Here is a 13,820-nt window from a genome sequence, read left to right on the forward strand (position 1 = left end):
CAAAATGAATGTGTTGCTGCATTGATAAATGTGGGCCATAGTTTTGCTTAGCATAGTGCTTACCTTGTTTGAATTATGTTAAGATCTGTTTCCATATTGTCATACTCCATGAAAGTCTCTCAAATATGATTGTATGTTAAAGGTTTTTCTCGCAATCACTTGTATATCACGTTATACTGTGATAACCTGTTTAATAGGTGCCCCCCCGCCATTTGTTCAGCCTCCCTAGCCTTGCGAGACCACTGCTTATGTAACTCCTCCCCACAAGGCTTGCACATTGAGGAGATGTTACTGGATGGTGTCGGGAAGATCCATTTAACATTATTCTAACATATCAGTTATTAACCTTTTATTTTGCACTAAGGCAATTGGTCTAAAATGTATTAGTAAAAGTCCATCCGTTTTTCCATTTTTTTCATACCTTCAAAAATAAAATGAAAACTGCACAAAACCTATAAAGGGAATGTGTCATCAACAAATTACCTGTTTAAAGCTTATTTATGTTACGTAATTTATTTTGTGTGGTTTTTTTTTTTTTTTCTTGTCTCATATGTATAAGGGGTACTTCACACTAAGCGAGATCGCTCATGCGTCACCGATCTTGTGACGCAACAGCGATCTCGCTGTGTGTGACACGCATCAGCGACTGGCCTGCCCGCCGGGTATCGCTGATCGTGCAGGAATGTCCTGGGCCATTTTTTGATCGTTGGTCTTCCGCTGGCCAGCACGCATCGCTGCGTGTGGCAGCGGGAGTCCGATGATCAGCGAGCTCCCAGTGCTGTAAGCATACGCTGGGAGCTGGTATCCAGGGTAAACAGCGGGAAACTAAGCGCGTGTGGTACTTAGTTACCCGCTGTGTACCCTGGATACCAGTGTGCTCGCACTGGGAGCTGGTATCCTAGGTAAACAGCGGGTTACTAAAGCGTCGCGTGCTTAGTTGCCCACTGTTTACCCTAGATACCAGCGTGCTCGCTGGTCCTGATTGCTGATGAGTCTGCCTGTTTGACAGCTTACCAGCGATCATGTAGCGACGCACCAGCGATCCTGACCAGGTTGCATCATTGTGGGGATCGCTGGTGCGTCGCGAAGTGAGACGGGATCCTAAAAGAGAGAATCCTAAAATCTATGCAGTTTCACTGTGGCCACTATTGGACTATTCCTTCTTGCTCTGTAGGGATCACAGTTCAGAAGTCAACCCCTTATTCTGACTGACTAAATCCCAATGAAAATGTAGATCACTTAGATTCACAACATTTAAAATAGCAGGTGGTCACAACTCCCCTCCTTCCCTTCATTGTACTATGAGCTCTACTGAGATCAGGTCTAGAAAATCCCACCTGCATAAATTGGTTAATAATGTTCTGTCTATTGTTGTTCATGTGAATGTTTTCACCAGCTGGTTAAAAAAAAAGATATATATATATATATATATATATATGTATATATATATATATATATATATATATATATATATATATATATATATATATAAAATTATATGACACACCTTCTCATTCAAAGAGTTTTCTTTATTTTCATGACTATGAAAATTGTAGATTCACTCCGAAGGCATCAAAACTCTGTAACACATGTGGAATTATAGAATTAACAAAAAAAGTGTGAAACAACTGGAAATATGTCTTATATTCTAGGTTCTTCAAAGTGGCCACCTTTTGCTTTGATTACTGCTTTGCACACTCTTGGCATTCTCTTAATAACATCAGAAAAAAAAACACCTAAGCCTTTCTATACACTCTTAATCACAGTGACTCCAGTGTAAGGTGCTATATGCACCCGAAATGCTCAGGTGTATTTTTTCTGATGTTATTATTGTTTTAACAAACTTCAGTAAAGTCTGGAATTTTTCTCCCAACTTGAGCTGGACCTCATCTGTATCATTAAAATAACATAAGTACTAATGGATGTCTTTTTATTTTATTGCATATTATTATTTGTAAAACACAGAAATAAGTTACATCACTTTCCCCAAAAACAATTCCTTGTACAGCTCCATCAATAGAAAATTTAAAAAATTATTTAATGCAAAATATGGTGACAAACTAAAATTTGAAGTTTTTAATTTTCTAAAAGTAGTAACACCTACAGTATACTAATATAGGATCCTGATACTGAACTGAAAAATTAAGTTTTAGGCTGGGGTCACACTAACCAACGATAAATACAGTCTGTACTTTCCACGTGTAATACGGTGAAATGACCCCTAAATAGTGCTCCGTATGTCATCCGTAATCAAGGTGTGGTCGCGTACTTTGCGCATGTAAGCATCTGTATGTAATCCGTATGGCATCCGTATGCCGAGATTTTCTCGCAAAATGGACATACAATGGAGCCCAATGACAGGTTTAATCCCAAACGAAAGAATAGATATATACACACAGAATATGAATATATATATATATTTCCTAGAGTTCTGCATAGCAGAATAGCCGCTAATTCAATTGCCGGCTTCTGTAAAATCAATTCCAAACCCGACATGAAATGACACATGGTTTACATACAGTAAACCATTTAATTTCATGTATTTTTTTTATATGTCCCTGACGAATAATTAAATTAGAGTTTGTGTGTATAATTTGGGACGTCTAGGTGTTAAATTAAGGGGTTAATCGTTGAAAAAAATGTGTGGGCTCCCGCGGCAAAATCGCAACCAGAGAGGTAAAGCAGGTGAGTGAGGGCAGATTTTAATAGCCTTGAGAGAGACCATTGTTTTTGGCCCCCCAAAAAGATTGCAGTGGGGGACCTGATTGAGCAGCGGAGAGGTGAAGATATGGTTGCTTTTTTGTTTTATCTTTGTTACAGGTCGATGGCTTTTATTTGGATTAGCAGAGGAATAAATTTTGTCAAAAACTTGGTGTCTTTATTTCATTAACCCCTTCACCCCCAAGGGTGGTTTGCACGTTCATGACCGAGCCAATTTTTACAATTCTGACCACTGTCCCTTTATGAGGTAATAACTCTGAAACGCTTCCATGGATCCCAGTGATTCTGACATTGTTTTCTCGTGACATATTATACTTCATGTTAGTGGTAAAATTTCATTCATATAACTTACGTTTATTTGTGAAAAAAACGGAAACTTAGCGAAAATTTCGCAATTTTCCAACTTTGAATTTTTATTCCCTTAAATCACAGAGATACGGCACACAAAAAACTTAATAAATAACATTTCCCGCATGTTTACTTTACATTAGCACAATTTTGGAACCAAAATTTTTTAAAAAAAATGAACATTTAACTTTTTTTCACAAAAAAAAAATTCAGGTTCAATTTTTTTTATTTTACCAAAGGTATCAGGAGAAATTGGACTGGAAAAGTTATTGTGCAATTTGTCCTGAGTACGCTTATACCTGATATGTGGGGGGGAACCACTGTTTCGGCGCATGGCAGAGCTCAGAAGGGAAGGAGCGCCGTTTGACTTTTTCAGTGCAAAATTGGCTGGAATTCAGATCGGACGCCATGTCACGTTTGGAGAGCCCCTGATGTACCTAAACAGTGGAAACCCCCCCACAAGTGACCCCATTTTGGAAACTAGACCCCCCAAGGAGCTTATCTAGATATGTGGTGAGAACTTTGAACCCCCAATGGCTTCACAGAAGTTTATAACGTACAGTGGTACAATTAAAATATATTTTTTCCACAAAAATGATCTTTTCACCCTCAATTCTTACTTTCCCAAGGGTAACAGGATGCTAAAAGTTATTGTGCAATTTGTCCTGAGTATGCTGATACCCCATATGTGGGGGTAAACCACTATTTGGGCGCATGGCAAGGCTCAGAAGGGAAGCAGCGCCATTTGACTTTTTTGGCTGGAATTGAGATCGGACACCATGTCGCGTTTGGAAAGCCCCTGATGTACCAAAACAGTGAAAACCCCCCACAAATGACACCATTTTGGAAACTAGACCCCCTAAGGAACTTATCTAGATGTGTAGTGAGCACTTTGAACTCCCCCAGTGCTTCACAGAAGTTTATAACGCCCGGGAGTGAAAATAAAAAAATTGTATTTTCTCGTTCGCCTTATTGGGGGACACAGAGACCATGGGTGTATGCTGCTGCCACTAGGAGGCTGACACTATGCACAAAAAAAGGTTAGCTCCTCCTCCGCAGTGTACACCCCACCGACCGGCAGGAAGTTCCTCAGTTTAGCTTAGTGTCAGTAGGAGGTGGACACGGGTCTTTTATTAGACCCCTATCTACCTCGTCGTGCGTCGTTCCTTTACAGGTTTCGGAGGGATACGGAGTGAACAGTCACATCCGTACTCCCACAAAGAGACTATGAGTACGGCGTGTACTGCCACCCCGTATCCTCATAGGTCTCCGCGGCAGGACCAGGAGCCTCGCACAGGTGCGTGCCAGCTATACGGACGGTCCTTGCCCCCCGCCTCCCACCATCTCGCCTACCAGAGCCTGACGGTTGGACGAGGCGTGGATTCCATAAAGACGACAGACAGCGTGGGATTCTCAGGTACCCTTATTGTGGCCCCCGGCCTGGGTGAGTATGCGGTCTAGCGGTCCCCCGGCATTTTCATCCTAAGGCGGTCGCCAGGGGACCACGGTAGGGCCTGCGCGCCCGCTTCTCCCCACGGTCGCCGCATCCATGAAGGCCCCTTTTCTTTCGGGCCTTGTACTGCGCCCCCCCGTCTCTTCTTCATCCCGGCAGGGGTATACATGGGTCGGGCTGTGGGAAGCAGGGACGAGGCCCGGGGTTGCGGCGCATCTTCCGCGCCGACCCCCTGTTGACAGGCGGCCGGCGCTATTAATTTAGGCCCCGGCTTCATCTCGGGCCTACCGCTGCGTCGCGGCCACGCCCCCTGCCCCTTTCTTCTAAGCGGGCTTCTCTCCCGCCCGTCCTAGGCCTTCCCAGCCCCCTTGCCTCACACCAGCCTGCTATTGGACAGCGGGCGGTGCTAAGGGGATCTCTGCGGCGAGCTCCGCCCTTTCCCTGGTGGTCGCCATCTTCTCAGCCTGCCAGCCGGACCTCATTCCCTGCCGGATTTCGGTCGCTGGGCCTTTTTTCAGCCGGATTGGCCTGGCCTCATCCTGCAGCCAGATCAGAGAGCGTCGCCCTTGGGGACACCGGACCGTGAGTAGCTCTGCACCCGCAGACTGACACCCTCCTCTGCCTTCTGTCCCCCAACCGGCCGGCACTGCCTCTCTTTTCACTATGTCCAACGCTAAGTCTGATCATACCCGCTCTGCGTCCAGCCCGACGCCGCTCAGGAGCCATCCATAGCCCCAGGGGCGAGTGAGCCCCCCATGCCGGGTTGGGCCTCCTCTCAATCACAGTCAGTGGCAGACCTCATCAAGGTGTCTCAGTCCCTAGTAGCCGTTCTGGACAAGTTGCCCTTGGGAGCTTCGGTGGGACCCAGCACGTCTCAGGACGTCCCATCTGAGCCAGCCAGCGGCAGTCGCAAGAGGCCCAGGCAGGACCTCCAGGCGGAGTCCTCCCCTCGTCCTACCTCACCCCATAGTCCCCAGCAGTCTCCCTCTCGGGCCTCCTCCCCCGAGTCAGGCGAAGCGCTTTCGGAATCGGAAGGGGTCTTAGAGCTGGATTCGGACCAGGATGCGAACATGAAGGTTACGGTGCAAAACCTCATTGCCGCGATTCACCATACCTTTGACATCGCTGACGCTCCTGCGAAATCCTCAGATCAGGAGGTTTCGTCCAGACGGGCGGAAACACCATCCAGGGTGTTTCCCTTCCATTCTGAGTTTGGAAAGATTTTTACAAAGGAGAGAGAAGATCCGACCAGACGCTTTCAAAGAGGAAAGCGTCTCGGCGTGCTGTACCCGTTTGCTAAAGAGCTCACGGACAACTGGGCCGCTTCTCCCTCGGTGGACCCTCCCGTGTCCAGACTTTCTAATAATACGGTCCTTCCGCTGTCAGGTGTGGCGTCGCTAAAAGATTCTAATGATAGGATCATAGAATCTCTAGCCAAATCTGCCTTCGAAGCGGCATCAGCAGCGGTATGTCCAGTCTTTGTTTCTTCTTGGGCAGCAAAGGCCATATCCACTTGGGCAGATGACCTTCGGCAGGGCATTCTGGATAAGGCACGACCAGAGCATTTGGCCGATCTCGCCAATCAGATTTCCCATGCGGGGGATTATCTGCTTTCTGCCTCCTTGGATGCCGCATCTTGCGCAGTTCAGGCGTCAAGTAACATCGTGGCAATCCGACGTACAATTTGGCTCAAGGCCTGGCAGGCGGACTTGTCCTCTAAAAAGTCTCTGACCAATCTGCCTTTTCAGGGAGTGCGTCTCTTCGGATCACAATTGGATCAGATTATTAAGGACGCTACCGGAGGTACGAGTTCTCTTCTCCCCTCCAAGCCTCGCAGACCTCCTCCAAGGCGTCAGTTTCATCCCTGTCGGACTTTCCGCCGTTTCAATACGGCGGAAAACCCTTCCAACCAGCAAAGGCCACAGGCACGTCAGGAAAGAAAGGTTTCCTTCAGGCCCACTCCGTCCTGGCGGTCCCACTCTTCCCAGGGAAGACCGTCCAGATCTACATCTGGACGGTCTACGTCCGCATGACTACCATCGGTCTCCCGTGGGTCCCTTCCAATTGGGAGGTCGACTTCTCTTCTTCAGCGACGTCTGGCTCGCCTCAGTAGAGGACGCTTGGGTCAGAGAGGTTGTATCAACAGGATACAAAATAGAGTTCATTTCTCTTCCACGGGATCGTTTCTTACAATCCCGTCCGCCGAGGGATCCGGCCTTGGTCCCGGGGTTCGGTTCGGCCATCGCCTCTCTTCTCAGTTCCGGGGTGATTGTGCCCGTTCCCGAATCGGAACGCTTCACAGGGTTTTATTCAAACCTGTTTGTGGTGCCGAAAAAGGACGGGACAGTTCGACCCATCTTGGATCTCAAGTTACTCAACAAGAGAGTTCGCCTTCGCCACTTCCGGATGGAGTCAGTTCGCTCGGTAATTGCTTCCATGGAGGAGCAGGAATTCATGGGTTCCATAGACATCCAAGATGCCTATCTACATGTGCCCATATTTCCCGGACATCAGAAGTTCCTGCGGTTTGCGATTCTTCACGAACATTACCAGTTCGTCGCGCTTCCTTTCGGGCTCGCCACCGCTCCCAGAGTCTTCACGAAGATTATGGCGGCGTTGATGGCCTTGTTGAGGATCAGAGGTCTCGTTCTTTTTCCGTACCTCGACGATATCCTGATCAAGGCCCCCTCCTTTCAACAGGCCCGCCTAAGTGTGGCGATCGTTCTAGACACCCTGTCCAGTTTTGGGTGGATCGTCAACCGGGAAAAGTCCTGTCTGGTCCCCTACTCAACGCCTTGTGTTTCTGGGCCTTCTGTTCGACACTCGTCGGTCAAGGGTATTTCTCCCACAAGACAAGATTCTTTCCCTGCAGCAGGGCGTGCGATCATTACAGATCACACGATTTCCATCCCTCAGGTCAGCCATGAGGGTCCTGGGGAAGATGGCGGCGATAGAGGCAGTTCCCTTTGCCCAATTTCACGCCAGGCCACTCCAGCAGGCCATTTTGTCCAGGTGGAACAGGTCGGCTCTGTCTCTGGATCGTCCGGTTCGCCTTTCCTGCCGCATCAGGCGGTCTCTCAACTGGTGGTTGACGTCTCCCCTCATTCTCTTGGGGCGGTCTTTTCCCGTTCACTGGCAGATTGTCACTACGGACGCCAGCCTCATCGGCTGGGGTGCAGTGTTCCGCAATCACACTGTTCAGGGTCGATGGTCGACTCAGGAATCAGCTCTGCAGATCAATGTCCTAGAGATACGAGCGATCCATCTAGCTCTCGTCCACTGGGAAAGGCGCCTCAAGGGCCTGCCTGTCAGGATTCAGACAGACAATGCCACAGCGGTGGCGTATATCAACCGCCAAGGGGGGACACGGAGTGTCTCAGCCCTGGCGGAAGTGTCCAGAATTCTTCAATGGGCAGAGACCTTTGTTCCAACGATTTCCGCGGTTCACATTCCCGGCGTGGACAACTGGGCCGCCGATTTCCTCAGCCGCGAGGGTCTCGCGGCAGGGTAATGGTCCCTACATCCGGAGGTGTTTCATCTGCTCTGCCGTCGGTGGGGAACCCCGGATGTAGACCTCATGGCATCTCGCCTCAACAGGAAAGTATCACAATTCGTGTCCAGGTCTCGGGACCCTCTGGCAGTGGGCGCCGACGCTCTGGCCGTCCCTTGGTCACAGTTCGTGCTCCCCTACCTGTTCCCTCCTCTGCCTCTTCTTCCCAAGTTGTTGAAGAAAATCAAAGCAGAGGGGATTCCAGTCATCCTCATTGGCCCAGAAGGTCTTGATTCGCAGACATTGTCAACCTTCTCGCGGACGCCCCCTGGAAGCTTCCCGACGGGCAGATCTGCTGTCTCAAGGCCCGATTTGCCACCCCAATTCTCGGTCGCTCAATTTAACGGCGTGGCTGTTGAGACCGAGGTTTTGAGACGGGCAGGAATCTCTGATCGGGTAATTCATACCATGATCCGCGCCAGAAAGCCGCCTTCTTCGAAGATCTATTACCGTACTTGGAAAGCCTATTTCTCCTGGTGTGAGGCCAATGACATCGCGCCCTTGGTTTTTTCGCTCCCTTCTATTCTAGCGTTTCTTCAGGCAGGGCTGGATGCGGGGCTTGCTCTCAGTTCCTTGAAGGGTCAAGTTTCGGCACTGTCCCATTTTATTTCAGAAAACGCTGGCCTCCCGGCCCCAGGTCAAAACCTTCCTCCAGGGTGTGGCTCACACGGTTCCTCCGTACCGAGCTCCCGTGGATCCTTGGGATATTAATTTGGTTCTTCAGGTTCTGCAGGGTCCTCCTTTTGAACCTCTCAGGGACGTTTCCCTTTCCCTCCTTTCTTGGAAAGTGGCCTTTCTGGTGGCCATTACCTCCATCCGGCGCGTGTCGGAATTAGCGGTACTTTCTTGCCGCTCTCCTTTTTTGGTCCTTCATCAGGACAAGGTAGTTCTGCGGCCTCCGCCCTCTTTTCTTCCGAAGGTGGTATCTTCGTTTCACCTCAATGAGGACATTGTTCTGCCATCCTTCTGCCCGAGCCCAGCTCACCCTCGGGAGCGGTCTTTGGACAAGCTGGACCTAGTCAGGGCATTGAGAGTCTATCTAGCCCGGACGACTTCCTTGTGGAAGTCAGACTCTCTGTTCATCACCCAGCCTCAAAGGCCACTATTGCGCGCTGGATCAGATCGGCAATTTTGGAGGCATACCGGGTCAAGCATCGAGTGGCCCCTCCAGGGATCAGAGCGCACTCTACCCGGGCGGTGGGTGCCTCCTGGGCGGTGCGCCACAGAGCTTCCGCGCTGCAGCTTTGCAATGCTGCAACATGGTCATCGGTTCACACCTTTGTGAAATTCTACAGGGTCCACACCTACGCTTCGGCGGACGCCAGCCTATGTAGAAGGATTCTGCAGGCTGCGGTGGCGAGTCCACTGGCCTGATGGAAGTTTGTTTCCCACCCCAGGGACTGCTTTGGGACGTCCCATGGTCTCTGTGTCCCCCAATAAGGCGAACGAGAAAACAGGATTTTTTTGGGTTGCTTACCGTAAAATCTGTTTCTCGGAGCCTTCATTGGGGGACACAGCACCCTCCCATGTTCTACAACTCCTGTTCTTATGTTTGTCGGTTTGTTACAGTTGAGTTGTTTGTTCTGCTTTCAATCTATTCTGTTACTTCTCCTACTGCTTTCTCACTAACTGAGGAACTTCCTGCCGGTCGGTGGGGTGTACACTGCGGAGGAGGAGCTAACCTTTTTTTGTGCATAGTGTCAGCCTCCTAGTGGCAGCAGCATACACCCATGGTCTCTGTGTCCCCCAATGAAGGCTCCGAGAAACAGATTTTACGGTAAGCAACCCAAAAAATCCTGTTTTTTCCACAAACATGATCAATAATTTAGTCCCCAATTTTTTTTATTTTCCCCAGGGTAGCAGGAGAAAATGGACCCCAAAAGTTGTTTTTCAATTTGTGCTGAGTAGGCTGATACCCCATATTTGGGGGTAAAACACTGTTTGGGCGCATGGAAGAGCTTGGAAGGGAAGGAGCACCATTTGACTTTTTCAACGCAGAATTGGCTGGAATTGAGATCAGACGCCATGTTGCGTTTGGAGAGTACTTGATGTGCCCAAACAGTGGAAACCCCCCAATTCTAACTCCAACCCTAACCCCAACACACCCCTAACCTTAATCTCAGCCCTAACTCTAGCCCTAACCCTAATGGGAAAATGGAAATAAATACATTTTTAAAATTTTATTATTTTTCCCTAACTAAGGGGGTGATAACGGGGGGTTTGATTTACTATTTATGGCGGTTTTTATTTTTGGCAGCTGTCACACGCTAAAAGACGCTTTTTATTGTAAAAATAGTTTTTGCATCACCACATAGAGAGCTATAATTTTTCCGTATTTTGACCCACTGAGTCATGTGAGGTCTTATTTTTGCGAGACGAGTTGACGTTTTTATTATCATGTTCGGGCACGTGACATTTTTTTGATCGCTTTTTATTCCGATTTTTGGGACGCAGAATGAACAAAAACTAGCATTTCATGAATTTCTTTTGGGGGGTGCGATTACACCGTTCCGCGTGCAGTAAAATTGATAAAGCGGTTTTATTATTCGGGTCAGTACGGTTACAGCGATACCTCATTTATGTCTTTTTTTATGTTTTGGCGCTTTTATGCAATAAAAGCAATTTTATATAAAAACTTATTTTTGCATCGCTTTATTCTGCGAGCTATAACTTTTATTTTTTCTCTGATAATGCTGTGTGGCGGCTCGTTTTTTGCTGGACAAGATGATGTTTTCAGCGGTACCATGGATATTTATGTGCGTCTTTTTGATTGCGCGTTTTAAATTTAATTAGCTATTATTATTTTTTTAACCCCTTACATACAATGGACGTAATATTCCGTCCATGTGACCCTGGACCTAATTCCCATGGACTGAATATTACGTCATAGCGATCAGCGGCGCCCACGTGGTGAGCGCCGCTGATCGCGGCCGGGTGTCAGCTGATTATCACAGCTGACACCCGCCACAATGTGTCAGGGGCGGTCACGGACCGCCCCCGACACGTTAACCCCTTGCACACCGCGATCAAACACGATCGCGGTGTACCGGGGGTTAAAGGGAAGCATCGGCAGGGAGGGGGCTACCTCCGTGCTTCCCTGAGCTCCCCCTCAGCAACGCAATGTGCAGCGCTGCTGCGGGGGGCTTCATCCGTGCAGGTCCCCGGATCCAAGATGGCGACGGGGACCTTCAGGGGCCTGCAGGGAGCTGGCTTCCTCAGTGCCTGCAAAGCGCAGGCACGAGGAAGCCTTGTGCAGTGCCTGTGACAGATCGCTGATCTGTCACAGTGATCTGTGATGTGACAGATCAGCGCTCTGTCACATGACAGTTATGTCCCCCCTGGGACAATGTAATAAATTTAAAAAAAAAAAAGTAAAAATAATTTTTTTAAAAATTGCTAAATAAATTAAAAAAGAAAATTATTTCCTAATAAATTCATTTTTTGGAAATAAAAAACCATAAAAGTACACACATTTGGTATCTCCGCGTCCGTAACGACCCGCCCTATAAAACAGTCCCATTAGTTAACCCCTTTAGCGAACCCAATAAAAGATAAAAATAAAATGAAGCAAAAAATAATTATCATACCGCCGAACAAAAAGTGCAATAATGCGCGATCAAAAAGACGCATATAAATATCCATGGTACCGCTAAAAACGTCATCTTGTCCCGCAAAAAATGAGCTGCCACACAGCATCATCAGCAAAAAAATAAAGTTATAGCTCGCAGAATAAAGCGATGCAAAAATAATTATTTTTTATATAAAATTGTTTTCATTGCATAAAAGCGCCAAAACATAAAAAAGACATAAATGAGGTATCGCTGTAACCGTACTGACCCGAAGAATAAAAGCGCTTTATCAATTTTACCGCAGGCAGAACAGTGTAAACACACCCCCCAAAAGAAATTCATGAAACGCTGGTTTTTGTTCATTCTGCGTCCCAAAAATCGGAATAAAAAGCGATCAAAAGATGTCACGTGCCCGAAAATGGTACCAATAAAAACGTCAACTCGTCCCGCAAAAAATAAGACCTCACATGACTCAGTGGGTCAAAATACGGAAAAATTATAGCTCTCAGTATGTGTTGATGCAAAAACTATTTTTACAATAAAAAGCGTCTTTTAGCGTGTGACAGCTGCCAAATATAAAAACCGCCATAATTAGTAAATCAAACCCCCCGTTATCACCCCCTTAGTTAGGGAAAAATAATAAAATTAAAAGAAAATGTATTTTTCTTTATCGCCTTATTGGGGGACACAGATTACCATGGGTGTATGCTGCTGCTGCTGCTAGGAGGCTGACACTATGCAAAACAAGAAAATTAGCTCCTCCCCGGCAGTATACACCCACCGACAGGCACCAAGCACCTCAGTTTGTGCTTAGTGTCTGTAGGAGGCGGACCGGGATCTCCCCAGATCCGCAGTTTTTAATCCAATCTTTCTTTCAGGTTTAGCTTGAACTTTTTAATCTTTTCCTTCTTTTATCTTTTAGGTTTTTTCCAGTGGGAAACGGTATAGTTATCACCCTGATTTCCTATATCATGCGGCTGAGCGAGCAGTGTGGTGTCACCCACATCGCAACTCTCAGTACCGCAGGCAGGAATTTTCCCTATCACCTTCCGGTGATAAGGGTTGTGGACAGGTGGCTGGTCCTTGCCGAATCCCCCTCCTCACCCCTTTCTCGGGACAGGGCTGAGAGGAAGACGGCGATCGCAGGTGTTTCAAGCCGTCTTCTGCAGGATGCGGGTACAGAGGACTCCTTCCCCTCCCAGCGGCCTGCCGTTTCCCCGTGGGCCCTGTGGTCATCCTCTTCTGGGACGTCAGGTAAGTGCCTGTACGTTCCCTCCGGCCCCGCATAAGCTTCAGTGCATGGGAGAAGAAAAAAGGACCTTGGTGAGGTCCACAGCATTTGAATCTCCCGCCCTTTCTGCCTGCCGCGCGCTCAAACAGCCGCTTGCGGTCCTCCCCTTCCCCTGCTCTAGTCAGGGAGACTCTGGGGTTCCCCTCACTCACCGCAGCGTCGCAAGCAGCAGGACCGCGATCAGATGGCCACTTCCTTAGCGCGGTATGTCGGGGTCGGCATGGGGCTGCGGCGCCGTCACTTTCGCTTTCACTTTCCCCTCAGCGCGGCGAATTCTTCTGCTCCCTCCTCCCTTCCTAGCGCGCTCCTTTCAGCACGCCTTTTTTAGCCCATCACAGGGCTTCTTTCTCTTTGAGATGCCAGCCTCCCCCTTCTGCCATGCCCTCTCCGTCGCTATTAACCACTCACGGCGCAGCCGCTAAGCTCCGCCCCCATCTTCCAGCACAAGGATCTCCTGTTCCTAATCACTCCTTCCTGCGCTGCTTGGGGGACACTTTGGCGTTTCTTCTGCTGCTCGCACAGAATCTCGGTAGGCTCTGCTCTGAGGCAAGGATTAGCTCTCCTCGGCAGTTATTCCCTAATTCCTGCGGCCATTCAGTGCAGTTTACTTATGCCCAACCCTTCAGGGGATCTCTGCTTCAGGCCCACCGCTACCTATTACGCCTGTGCGCGCTGTAAAAAGAAGTGGGCATCGGGTCGGTCGTCCCCATTCTGCCCCCCCTGCAGTCCTTCAAATATGTCAGCATCTCAGGAACGCACAGAGTCCCAGCCTGAGGGCGCTCTTCCCTCCTCTCTCCCCCCGGAGTGGGCCGTTACAATGTCACAAAGTATCACAGTCGCTGGTCCAGGTCTTAGAACGATTACCTCAGCTATCCTCAGCCACCTCTG

The 13,820-nt window shown here is 48.5% G+C and overlaps 1 protein-coding gene across 4 annotated transcripts in view; it reads left to right on the forward strand.

Annotated features, from left to right (window-relative positions):
• Window positions 1-13,820, forward strand: part of ZNF280D (zinc finger protein 280D) — a 274,432-nt gene that overhangs the window by 117,136 nt on the left and 143,476 nt on the right. The gene's annotated exons all lie outside the window — the stretch shown is intronic.

Source organism: Dendrobates tinctorius, unplaced genomic scaffold, assembly GCF_039654945.1.
Source record: "Dendrobates tinctorius isolate UK_male_01 unplaced genomic scaffold, ASM3965494v1 ptg000097l, whole genome shotgun sequence".
NCBI lineage: Eukaryota > Metazoa > Chordata > Amphibia > Anura > Dendrobatidae > Dendrobates > Dendrobates tinctorius.